Source organism: Schistocerca nitens, chromosome 8 (assembly GCF_023898315.1).
Source record: "Schistocerca nitens isolate TAMUIC-IGC-003100 chromosome 8, iqSchNite1.1, whole genome shotgun sequence".
Classification (NCBI taxonomy): Eukaryota; Metazoa; Arthropoda; class Insecta; order Orthoptera; family Acrididae; genus Schistocerca; species Schistocerca nitens.
In genome coordinates, this window is record NC_064621.1 from 429,285,063 (window position 1) to 429,298,273 (window position 13,211).

Consider the following 13,211-nt stretch of genomic DNA (forward strand, 5'->3'; position numbering starts at 1 on the left):
CAGTCACATATGCGAATGAAACGCTCTCATTGAATCGAAAACTAGATTTACAAGAAATTAAGAAAGTAGAGAGAAAGATTGGAAAAATTCTGGGACCACGACACACAAGATGGATACAGGCTGCAAACCATCGAGACAACAGAAAAAGTAACAAACATCAAAACCGACAACAGAAAGAGACGAATGAAGTTGTATGGACACGTAGATAGATTGTCTGGAAACGGACTAACTAAACGTCTATTGGACTATGTGACATTCCTTAAAGCATCAATACCTTTCCTAACTGAAGTTAAGAATGATTTGACAAAAGCAAAAACTGACGTCACAAAGAAATCAGACAGGGATACCTTCAGAAGCAAAATTGATAAGTGGAAGTTCATTCCCGAGATGGAACGGAAACCATACCGGCCAAAATGAACTGAAGAAAAAAAATAAGGCCCTCGAAGAGAAAATGAAGAAATATTGGGAAAATAAGAAGAACCCTAAGAAAAACTGAAAATGACCTGCTTTTCGTTCTCCAGTGGGGACATTCGCTAATTACAATAAAATGTTTAGGAAAATTTACAGATGTTGGTATCCTTTTTCTACGAGAAGATATAAATCTTAACTGAAGAAAAGCGAATGCCCTAAAAGCATCTTAGCATAAGTAGAACTCCATAAAGTGACTGGTTGCTGCATTTCTTCAACAAGCATTATAGAGCTCGCTGGGATGGCGATGCGTCGATCAGCAAGAGCAGGACTGTGGATCACAAAGGAACATTATGTCGACCCAATACACAGGGTTAAGGTCATAACTGTTTCACCTCAACTGCGCTTGAACACGTAAAAGACATCGGCAGTCTGTTTACAAGGAGCACACAAGACAATGAGCAAAGTGTTTTCGTAATACGTGTATATTCCTCTGGTTACTAATATCAGCTTAGTTATTTTAATACAATCATGCTGCTGTTTGTGAGCTACCCAACAGTAGTTCTCACTGCATGAGTCGCATTCAGTTTTGTTGAAACAAAAAATACCATTGCCGATCTTGCAGCTCTAGAAAAATGAAATTACAATGAAATCCAGACATGTCCGGGCGAACAGGTACCATCTTCATATAGATAAGTCTTACCAGACAATGATGCTCTTTAGTGCGGATGCACTCACATTGCTCAAACTCTTACGGGAATCGGTAGATCGACTGCCGTGAGTAATGAGTATAGTGGGCAGGGGGACTGCAGTTGTAGTGTGTTGACAGTAAGTTGGAAATGTGGGTCTCACGGAGAGCGTGCCAGAGATAAATTCCTGCTGTCGCACTATCCTCTCTGGCCTCGATGGCTCAGTCGGATAGAGCGTCTGCCATGTAAGCAGGAGATACCGGGTTCGAGTCCCGGTCGGGGCACACATTTTCAACTGTCCCCGTTGACTTAAATCAACACCTGTATGCAGCTAGGTGTATTCATTTCATTATAACCCTCATTTTGCCAATGATCGATGACCAGCCCAAGGCTTTTCATTGGTTTTCGCATTAAAAGTCCATGTATCTTTCCTGTAAGTCAGAAGTCACACTGCTAGAGAGCATTCCTTTCCCGAAATATCGGTATCTTAGTTATGAAAACCTCGTTCAGTTTACCGAAACCAATCCAGGACATTTTTATTTCTGTGCTTATTTCTTTTGCAGTCCGTCGAGTCTCCCCACCTCAGAAATAAAAGCTGCTGAGCTGGTTCTGTGGCTCCATTGTTACGTAGCACACAATTTGTCTTATCATCGTTGATTTTCAGGTGTAATTTCAAACTCGGATAAGAAATATTTAATCAATTGCTTGTCGCCATTTGGAGCATTTAGACGAAGGTGAAATTTACCGTCTTATATGTCAAGCTATACTGAAATTAATTTAGTGTGATCCATAAAAAGATCTACAGTGTCCAGTTTATTCACATATTCCTTGAGAATGTCATAATTTTCCGGTTTCGGCTACTATTCAGTTACAAGAATATAGTATTTTACTTTACGTCGTTACTTTTTCGTGTCCTGATCTATCTGTTTTTCGGCACAATATTGGGCTATATAAAAAGTTTCAGGCTTGCTTAGCCAGATGTCGTAAATTTGGAAATTTGTGGAAGATTCATATGGGACAAAACCGCTGAGGTCATGGGTCCCTAGACTTACACTTTACTTAATCTAACTTAAACTAACTTACGCTAAGGTCAACACAAACACACACACACAGACACACACACACACACACACACACACACACACACACACACATGCCTGAGGGACTCGAACCTCGAAGGGAGGACAACGGTTCAATCCCGCGTCCGGTCATCCTGATTTAGGTTTTCCGTGATTTTCCCTAAATCGCTCGGGGCAAATGTCGGAATGGTTCCTTTCAAAGGGCACGGCCGGCTTCCTTCCCCGTCCTTCCCTAATCCGATGAGACCGATTACCTCGCTGTCTGGTCTCCTGCCCCCTAAACAACCCAACCTCCGAAGGGGGGAACCGCGCGAACCGTGGCAAGGGGCCCCACACCGCACGGCTACCCCGCCCAGCCAGATCTCGTCTAGGGAGCAACGTGGAAGACAATTTCGGCCTGTTGGAAGATGTTTCATATTATATATTTCTCCGCAATCGGACTTAATTGTCATCAGGTTCTAATAGGCTCAGTTTTATCGGCCTGATTTTGACAGAGACTACACCAGTTCTGATATAGTGTAGGATTTCCCAAGACTTATAGTTTAATTCATCACCACTTGGTGGATCTTCTGAAATAGGGTGGCCGACAGGCGGTTCATCCAAAGTGTAATTGAGGAACCTGTTGTGGATTGGCCAGAGCGCCAACCCACAATGAGAGGGAGCCGAAAGGCACGCGTTTAAGCTCACGCAGGATGGCGTGAGGTCTGGAACAGGACAAGGTCTTTAGAGTAGCAAAAATAGTACGTAGCTTCTGGAATACTTAAATTTAATCCATAATTGGTGAACATCGGTCTGACGGTACATGCATCACAAGATAAATAGCAATTGATAATGGCGCCTTGCTAGGTCGTAGCAAATGACGTAGCTGAAGGCTATGCTAACTATCGTCTCGGCAAAATGAGAGCGTAATTTGTCAGTGAACCATCGCAAGAAAAGTCGGCTGTACAACTGGGCCGAGTGCTAGGAAGTCTCTCTAGATCTGTCGTGTGGCGCCGCTCGGTCTGCAATCACTGATAGTGGCGACACGCGGGTCCGACGTATACTACCGGACCGCGACCGATTTAAAGGCTACCACCTAGCAAGTGTGGTGTCTGGAGGTGACACCACAGAACCTATTCTTGATTTTGGTGTTTTTATTCCATAAAGGCTACCGATAGTGGGCGGCACTCATCAAATGTCTTTTTGAACTGCTCGTTAAGTTCATGAGCTATCCTGAGAGACTTAGGACTGTTGAAACCAGAAGCTTAGTAGAAGTTTTCCAGTGGAGTGGGCTACATGCCTCCTGTTACTAGCCTACAGATTTCGTTTATGCTTTTTTCGATCTTCCTTGCATGCGCCGACGTAGACCAGACAGGGCACGCATACTCAGCTGCGAAAAAGCAAAGCGCTAAAGCGTTGGTTCTAAGCACAGTAGGTTTCGCGCCCCATTTGCTGCCAGTTAGCTTTCTGAGGATATTGTTCCTTTCAGCTACCTTATTCCGGTTTTTGCCGCAGTGACGTTTCTATGTGAGGGACATCTGAAGTGTCACTTTGAGGCATGTCGCCTCGTCTATGCGCTCAAGGGTAGACCCATTTCAACCTACGTGCAGCTATTGGCTAGGCGTGTGTGTGTGGGTGAAAATCGCAAACTTTGGTTTTATGGAATTTGGTTTGGGAGAGTTTTCTTCGTAATATATTAACGAAGCTTCTAGGGTATTCTCCAGTTTACCTCTACTTCCTCAAACATTCTGCCTTGCGCAGTGATACCCAAATCGTCTGCATACAGAAGATATCACGTATCTGTGGGTATTGACTGAACGTTCGTAGATATGCTGAACAGATGGGAGCTGGAATACTTCCCTGAGTAAGGCCAGTTTTCTGCTTCCTCCAGCTACTTGTATTCCCATCTAAGATGACTTAGAATTGTCGTTTCTGCAGCAGGGATTCTATAATTTTTACTAGTTGATGTTCCCAGGTAATATCATAGATTTTGAGTAACAGTTTTCGCTGGTTTACTGCATCGTTGGCGGCACTTAGATCGACCAGAGCTAAGCCCATTATTAAATTATTTTCAGAACCATCCTCTATATGCTTCGTCAGTGCCAATATATGGTCAGAACAAGATTTATCTGGCCTGAAGCCAGCTTTCTGCGGGATTAACTTTGAATCAATGATGTTATTGATTCGTTTGAAGAAGGGGTATGGGCCGATATTTTGTTGGTGAGACAGGCTCTTTTCTGCCTTTATGTATGCTATTACCTTGCACGTCCTTCATAGTATAGGTATTTTAAAGGTTTCTCAGCAGTGGTTAAATAGGTTTAACACTCAGTTTTTGGCATTCGGTCCGAATGACTGTTGCTAGCCTGAATGTCGAGGGAATAACAAAGAACAAGCATTAATATTTTGAAAACACGTTGGTAATTACTTTACGAGTTCATCGTAACAATATGTCTTGATGACAACACGTGGCCAATACTTCTAACGTGTAAAAATATGTCTGACATGAAAAATAAGACGCGTCATACAGTACGCTAAGCGCTGGTTATCATTTCATAAGTTTATAGTCAAACATAATTTATGGCTAAAACAATGACGCTCATTCATTGTCGGCTTACCGTAAATGACCTTTACTGGAAGGAAGAATTGAAAAGTGTCTAAGGCGGTTGATTATCAACACATAATCACGGACGGCCAATATATATTAAATATAAGTAAAATAATGCCATCTCAGACCACGCCAACACAGGTCTACCACCGACAATGGACGCTTACTGTCCTTTGACACCGCCGGCCAGAGAAAGGCGAGTGAATGTAGAACACCCGTTAGCTTCAAAACATCGAAAAATGCACTACGGACGGCAGTTAAGCCCACAAAATCTGTAGCCATTGCACCCGCCATTCTGCTCTGTACTGGCCTACTGTCTGACTGGCAATCGGCTTGCTTGCTCACTTCGTTGTACAGCATTCTCTTTATCGCTGGCCTGTTACATAAAAAATTAAAAATCTAGCGTTGGTGCCTTGTTTGAAAAAATCGTTGATTTTAATCTTCGGTAAAACCAATGGCAAAAAAGTCGTAATTCTGTCTCTTACTCTGTTATTGTAGCTTCTAAAAATGATTTTAATCCTCTTAGCTTTTTGTTCTGATGAAAGAAGGTTGTGTCAGGAATCCGTGTACTGTAGTTAGCAGAAAGCAGTAATTTTTTAGTAGTCATCGTCGATGTTAGATTTTAGTATGTATCACTCAAGTCAACGGACGTACAGAGTTCGCCTTGTGAAATCAACAATCCGTTGCGATATCTCTTTCCAATCTTCCACAAGAACAGTAGGACATTATATTGTTATTATCGTCAGTCTGGTGATTTCATGCGTTGATTTTCAACAGTTAGACAAGACCCATTCAGTGATCTGAATTTTTTTTATATGACATTTACCACATTCCTTTCTCATTGTTATTTAGTAACCAAGTATTTTGTAGAGGCGAGCGAACAATTGAAGATATATCTCATTTTTGTTTATAGGCGTGTCACAAACTTAACCTGTTTTAAAATTAATGTATGCTTCCTTTGTATTAAATTTGATGGCCTCGTCTTAGAAGTATCGGCTTACGTAAAGGCATATTCATGGTTGTTTCAAAAAATTATGTTGATATTGGGAAGATCAAAGACCGCATTAATTTCAGTTTATTATTCTATGAGACACTGTGTGATCTTTTTCCTGTACCATACACAAAAGATTGTGTCATTAGAAAGGTGCCAGGGCACGCAATTCTTTGCAGCAAAAAAATACGCATGCAATTGGGCAAGAAATCGTTGTAGTAGATGTAATACAATTGGCAACATCTCCATCATGTGCCGGAAGAACTTTTGTGAAGCAAGAGAGAGAATGACTGCATCGCTACTTTATGAGAGCTCATTCCAACCATTAACGATGTGTAATTATTTCTGCAACCTGTGAATAAACCGTGGGCAGCGAAGAAATGATCGTCATCTACTAATTATGCCAAGGAGCGTGCCAAACTGTCTCAAACTATGTACTGGGCAGCGGATTTTGTAAATCGACCAACTAACCTCTTCCAGATCTTCCATGAAAAAAAAAAAAAAGCAATTACTTCTAGATTATCATCGTGTAAACACAAATCACAGATTTTAATGCAAGGGTCCTATACGGTGATACCATAAATTTTACAGATTGTTTCCGTAGAAAAAAATCCTCAATATGGCGCCCATACAGCGCGAAATCTGCAGTGTACCTATGATTGAGTTTCAATTACTTATAGTTTATCCGCTAATTTATTTTTATATGTTGTGCAGGTGATACCTCACAGATCGTAAATTTTTCAAGGGGGTCGTAATTAAGAACTCTAGGGAGCTGCTGATGAACTAAACCTTAATTCACTAGCAATTTCGATTAATCGAGTATCAAGTAAGATAAAATTATGAAATTATGTATTGCAGCTTACATTTTTATGCCACAGTATGAACGCTACCGTCGGAAGGATCACAAGCATTCAAATGTTTTTTAATGTTAGTTCATACGGCTAAATCTAAATGATATTGTTGTGTTATTCATGTATAACTTTACAAATGTCAATATTGGATGCATCACTGGTCTTGCTGCTGTGATAACATCGGGTCCAGTCAGATCACCAATGTTAAGGGCTGTGGGGCTTGGCTAGTACTTCGGTGGGTGACAGTCCGGGTCTGCCGAGCACTTTTGGCAAGCGGGTTGCACTCACTTCTTGTGAGGCCAAATGAGGAGCTACCTGACTGAGAAGTGGCTGCTCCGACCATGAAAACTGACAACAGCCGGAAGGGTGGTGTGCTGAACTCATGGCCTTCCATATCCACATCCAGTGATGCTCATCGGCTGAGGATGACACAGCGGTCGGTAGTACCATTGGGCCTTCCGAGGCCTGTTCGGTCGGAATAATGGATGCGTTCAGAGTCTTGTGTCCGCTTCTGGTAGGTTTCGACTATTACACTGTTTTTTTGATTTCGTCTTATGGATGTCAGTGCATGCGGGAGAGTCTGTCTCTACGAACCTGTAGATGTGAATAAGGAAACCTGCGTGCCCCAAACAGGTAACTGATACGGCGTTTGCCATTGCTGTTCCTTTTCTTGAAATGTGGAAACTATACAGGGTGGTTTTTTCCACCGTTTACAAACTCTGGGGATTGATCGAAAAGGCCGGTCGGATTGGCCGAGCGGTTCTAGGCGCTTCAGTCTGGAACCGCGCGACCGCTACGATCGCAGGTTCGAATCCTGCCTCGGGCATGGATGTGTGTGATGTCCTTAGGTTAGTTAGGTTTAAGTAGTTCTAAGTTGTAGGGCACTTATGACCTCAGATGTTAAGTCCTATAGTGCTCAGAGCCATTTGAACCATTTGACGGAAAAGAGGATACAGAACAAAAAAAGGTGTAATGACCTCATGTCCGGTAATACATGGTTTCCATGCTGGAGATCATGTATTCAGTCATACATTTTTGCAGAGACTGCGGTCTAATACGCGCTGTATCATGCAGCCATAGTTACAGTATTTGTTAAAAATGGCCTCCATGTGCCCCAATGCATGCGTGTACGCGCTGTAGCATGTTCTGTCTCATTCGTCCATATCGGCCAGGCTGCATCCGAATAGTGTCAGAGGGAGCATGAATACGCTTCTCCAGTGTCCCCACATCTAGAATGGGGTCTGCATACACGATACTTTTGAGATGGCCCCACAACCAGAAATCGCACGGGTTGAGGTTTGGTAAACGAGTAGGCCATGAAACTGGACCCCCTCGTACGATCCATGGACCAGGGAAGACACGATTGAGATGCGTCCTGACGTTAACGGTGAAGTGGGCTGGAGCAGCATCATGTAGCAGCCACATAGCCCTTCGATTCATCAATGGCATTTCTTCCAGCAGGGGAGGCAAAGTCACCCGCAAGAAACGCCGATAATTCCGGCCTATTAGGCGACGTGGAAGGAAGACTGGTCCCAAAATAGGTCGCCATTTATCCCGGCCCACACATTCCGGCTGCACCGATGGTGGTGATTCGCCGTCATCATACCATGGGGGTTCTGCATACTATCCCACAGATGACTTGTGAAAGTTGAAGATACCACTCCTTGTAAAGGTGGCCTCATCTGTGAGTAGGATGGATGACACAAATCCCGGAATCGACGTTGCATGCCGAAGAAACCACTGGCAAAACTGCTCCCGATGTGGAAAGTATGGCGCCAGTAAACCCTGCACACGCTGTAAGTTAGAAGGGTAGTAGCAATTGTCATGGAGAATGTTCCACACGGCCATCTGGCTTACCATGTACTGGCGGTCCAACTGCCTGGTAGTGTGACACGGTGGTCGCCTTCCACAGTGGTAATTAAATTTTCTTCCAAGTTGGGTGTCCGAACATTTCAGGTACATCCTTCATGATTTCCTGCTTCCTGCAACGACCGTGTCTCAGACAAATTGCGAAACACTGTTGCAAACATTGAATGCTGTCGTTGTTGTCGGCGGGGATAGTTCTCCTAATACAACCTTGCTGCCCACCGCCCGTTGCCATTTGCCTTTCCGTAAGTAAACACTCCGTCGGCAAGCTCTCGATTCGAAAACGGAACCGTCGTGTACAACGCTGTATCACATCCATTACAAGTTGAATCAGCAAGAGAAGTGAATCGCTTACAACAGTAACAATTACTAAGGCAGGAGAGGGCGCTAGTGCATGACGTGTGAGGAATAATACAACCCTCTAGGAGGAAACCATCCATACTGTAACTGTGGGTGCATGGTACAGCGTCTATTAGACCGCAGTCCTGTCACAAAGTATGGTTCAAATGGCTCTGAGCACTATGGGACTCAACTGCTGTGGTCATAAGTCCCCTAGAACTTAGAACTACTTAAACCTAACTAACCTAAGGACATCACACACATCCATGCCCAAGGCAGGATTCGAACCTGCGACCGTAGCGGTCGTGCGGTTCCAGACTGTAGCGCCTTTAACCGCTCGGCCACTTCGGCCGGCCACAAAGTATGATTGAATAAATGGTCTCTAGCATGGAAACCATGCATTTCCGAACGTAAGTTCATTAGACCTTTCTTGTTCCGTATCCTCTCATCGATCAGTCTGTAGAATTTGTATACAATGGAAAAAATCACCCTGTGTAAGAAGCGTTTCCCCTGGTTTGATGCTCTGTTTTGCAAGTCTGTCTATGACTTCGTTGCACTGAATAGCTAGGTGCACAAAGAGGAAGTTAGAGGAATGGTTTAGTTTTCGTTCTTGGATTTCATTGTTGATCACACCACCTAATAAATATACAAAGAATGAAACCTATGGCCACCTGCTAAATACCGTGTTGGTGCCCCTTTCGAACAGCAACGGTTCTGCCTGGCCAGTCATCGACAAATTCGGAGTAAGTTTCCGGAGGCATGTGGCACCAGAAGCAGATGGTCCGCAGTAATATCCATCCAGTTCACAGCTCTCATGACACCTTCGATTACTATCACAGGTCTCACGGAAGCCTTGGTGAATGTCTCGAAAATGTGCACGATATGCAGTTCCAGTAATTAACGTGTCAGTGGTCTGTGGGCGCAGAGCTGGCCCCCGTTTCGTCCCCGATGTGTTCCACAGTATTCAGATAGGGCGGATTTGGTCGCAAACAGAGCAACGTTTGTCCATTATCGTGTCATCAAACGACTGTAGCATGTGATATCTGAATTTCTCCCGGCCCATACAGTTTTCAAATTACTTACGGGAATGTAGCCAGGTGACGTTGTCGAAAGTCGCCGTTATTTCGGTAGGAGCATTCCATGCCATTTTCAAGGCAAAACTACAACAAGTAAGCGTTATGCAAAGGAATTTAAAGCCTCGGTTAGCAGAGATTTCAGAAAAATATCACTCACTCACTCACTCACACACACACACACGCACTGCGAACAATAGCTCCATCACAAAGCAAAGATGATACGTATAGCCATTAAGGCGAGTATACAGCCGTTATGAAATACATGAAATACATTCGCAGTTGCCTGTTTCTTCAGACATGCATGCGTGTCCGGAGGTACACTGCATCTTACATCTGAACATAGGCACTGCAATATCATATTTATTCGCCGACACCGGGCAAGCGCATTTCAATTAAAATTCTCCCCTTTACGGGAATATACATAACTGATATACGAGGGTTGCCCAGTAAATAATGCCCCATATTTTTTTTCTCCGAAATAAAAAATATTAGAAATGTGAAACTTTAGGTGCGAGTTATTTGAAGTTTCCCGCGTGTGTACGCAAAGTTTCAATTTCCTCCGACAGAGAGCGGTGGTGTAGGAATGTTCTAAAATGGCGTCTGCAAGTGACATCCGTCAGAAACAACGTGCAGTGATTGAATTTCTCGTAGCAGAGGAAGAAACCGTGGGCAATATCCATAAACGCTTGTGCAACGTCTACGGAACATCTGCAGTCGATAGGAGTACTGTTGGTCGCTGGGCACAGAGGGTGAAAGCATCAGAGGGCGGTGCTGCGGAGCTCCGAGATTTGCCGCGGTCGGGAAGGCCTCCCACGGCTGTCACGCCTGACATGTTGCAGCGGGCTGATGTTCTCATTCGACGGGATCGACGCATACGACTCGACAATTGGCACTGGAGTTGTCAGTAAGCAAAGGAAGTGTGGATGTGATTATCAATCAGCTTGGATACTCAAAAGTGTGTGCAAGATGGGTTCCTCGGTGTCTTACTGTCGATCACAAATCCCAAAGAAAAGACATTTCTTTCGATTTGTTGCGACGCTTTCACGTTGACGGGGAGGCCTTTTTGTCACGGATTGTGACAGGTGATGAAACTTGGGTGCATCATTTTGAGCCCGAAACAAAAAGACAATCGATGGAATGGCGTCATGCTTATTCTCCACAGAAGAAAAAATTCAAAACAGGTCCTTCAGCCGGAAAAGTCATGATGACTGTGTTTTGGGATTGCGAGGGCGTAATTCTCATTGATGTGATGCCAAAAGGCAGTACCATTAATTCAGAGGCTTATGTCAAAACATTAGACAAACTTAAGCAGCGCTTCCGGCGCCTTGGGCGTCATGTTAACCCACAGGATGTTTTGATTCAGCATGATAACGCTCGTCCTCACACAAGTTTGAGGACTTGTGAACACATCGCGAAACTGGGTTGGATAGTGTTACCCCATCCACCCTACAGCCCCGATTTGGCTCCTTCAGACTTTCACTTGTTTGGGCCAATGAAGAATTTCATTCGTGGAAGACGTTTTGCCGATGACGAAGAAGTGATTCACGAAGTGACAACCTGGCTCCGTAGGCAGAGTAAAGATTTTTACCAGCAGGGAATACACGCTCTTGTGTCTCGCTGGAAAAAGGCCGTCGAACTTGAAGGAGATTATGTGGAAAAATAAAGCAAGTAGACAAAACATCAGTCTTTCACATATGTAAATTTGATTGTTGTGGAATAAATACTTCTGGAGAAAAAAAATATGGGGCATTATTTACTGGGCAACCCTCGTACTACTGCAGGTCGTAGACAAATGGTTGACGGCATAGCGAAGTTTGGGTCTGGCCGTGAGGCGTGTTCGGATAGCCTAACGGTAAGGCGATAAGAAGGAAATCCGGTTCGGGTCCTGGTCCGGAACAAATTTTCATTGTTGTCAATCATTATACAGCTGATGATTATCCTTATTCGCAGCTGTAAAGATGACCCACGTTAGAAGTTACCAATAGTGAAATTAATAATAAGCGGGTGATTCAAATGGTTCAAATGGCTCTGAGCACTATGCGACTTAACTTCTGAGGTCATCAGTCGCCTAGAACTTAGAACTAATTAAACCTAACTAACCTAAGGACATCACACACATCCATGCCCGAGGCAGGATTCGAACCTGCGACCATAGCGGTCGCTCGGCTTCAGACTGTAGCGCCTAGAACCGCACGGCCATCCGGCCGGCAAGCGGGTGATGTTTTTGACGAGGGAGAGAGCAGGATTCCATGCACAATTTAAGCAAAAATCAAAATCTATTTTCATACGGTTATTTGCTGATTTAATTTCATCTGCTTCCTTAATAACACTATACCAATAGCTGGAAGTGTAAGCCAGAATCTCCTTGTTGTTATACCTATTTCGTAGTCCGATTGCGAGTAACTTTGGTGCCTCGCCATATTGTGTAGCAAAACGCCTTGGTACTCCGTAGAGCCCTATAGTGTTCAAATATGTGTGAATTTCTAAGAGACCAAACTGCTCGGGTCATCGGTCCCTAGACTTACACACTACTTAAACTGACTTACGCTAAGAACAACACACACACCCATGCCCGAGGGAGGACTCGAACCTCCGAAGGGAGGGGCCACGCATTCCGCGGCATGGTGCCTCAAACCGCTCGGCCACTCCGCGCGGCAAGAGCCCTATAGTAGGTGTGAGCACCACATTAGGAACTCGGCGGATTTCTTACGTCGATTAGAGGGAATACGTTTGAGTGACTCCGATATTCTAACAAGTTTTGATGAACTCTCTCTCTTCACTCGTGTTCCTCTGTCCGATTCGTTCCGGTACATTAAGGTTAAGTTTGGTGTTGAGTTAACGAAACTGTTTCGACATGTGGTGACATCAACTAATTTTTTATTCAGTGACCAGTACTACGAGCAGACAGACTAATTTGCGATGGGAAGCCCGTAGCCACCTATTATTTAGTGCCAGTTTATTTACGGAAGACCACGAGGAACGTGTCTTGGAAAATGGCGCAAATGGCTCTAAGCACTATGGGACTTAACATCTGAGGTCATCAGTCCCCTAGAACTTAGAACTACCTCAACCTAACTAACCTAAGGACATCACACACATCCATGCCCGAGGCAGGGTTCGAACCTGCGACCGTAGCAGTCGCGCGGTTCCGGACTGAAGCGCCTAGAACCACTCGGCCACCGTGGCCGGCCGTGTCTTGGAGCCGGCGGCTTTGAAACTTGCGTGTTTTTTTCAGATAGGTAAACGATACTTTCGTTGTTCGGCCTCATGGCAGTGAGAATTTGAACAACTTTTTAGAACATTGAATTTAATCCACCAGGATGTTTGT

The 13,211-nt window shown here is 44.2% G+C and overlaps 1 protein-coding gene and 1 non-coding gene across 2 annotated transcripts in view; both read left to right on the plus strand.

Annotated features, from left to right (window-relative positions):
• LOC126199112 (myrosinase 1-like) overlaps positions 1–13,211 on the plus strand; it is a 225,047-nt gene that overhangs the window by 23,767 nt on the left and 188,069 nt on the right. The window lies entirely within an intron of this gene.
• Positions 1,308–1,381, plus strand: Trnat-ugu (transfer RNA threonine (anticodon UGU)). The gene has a single exon. It is a non-coding gene; the product is annotated as a tRNA-Thr (tRNA).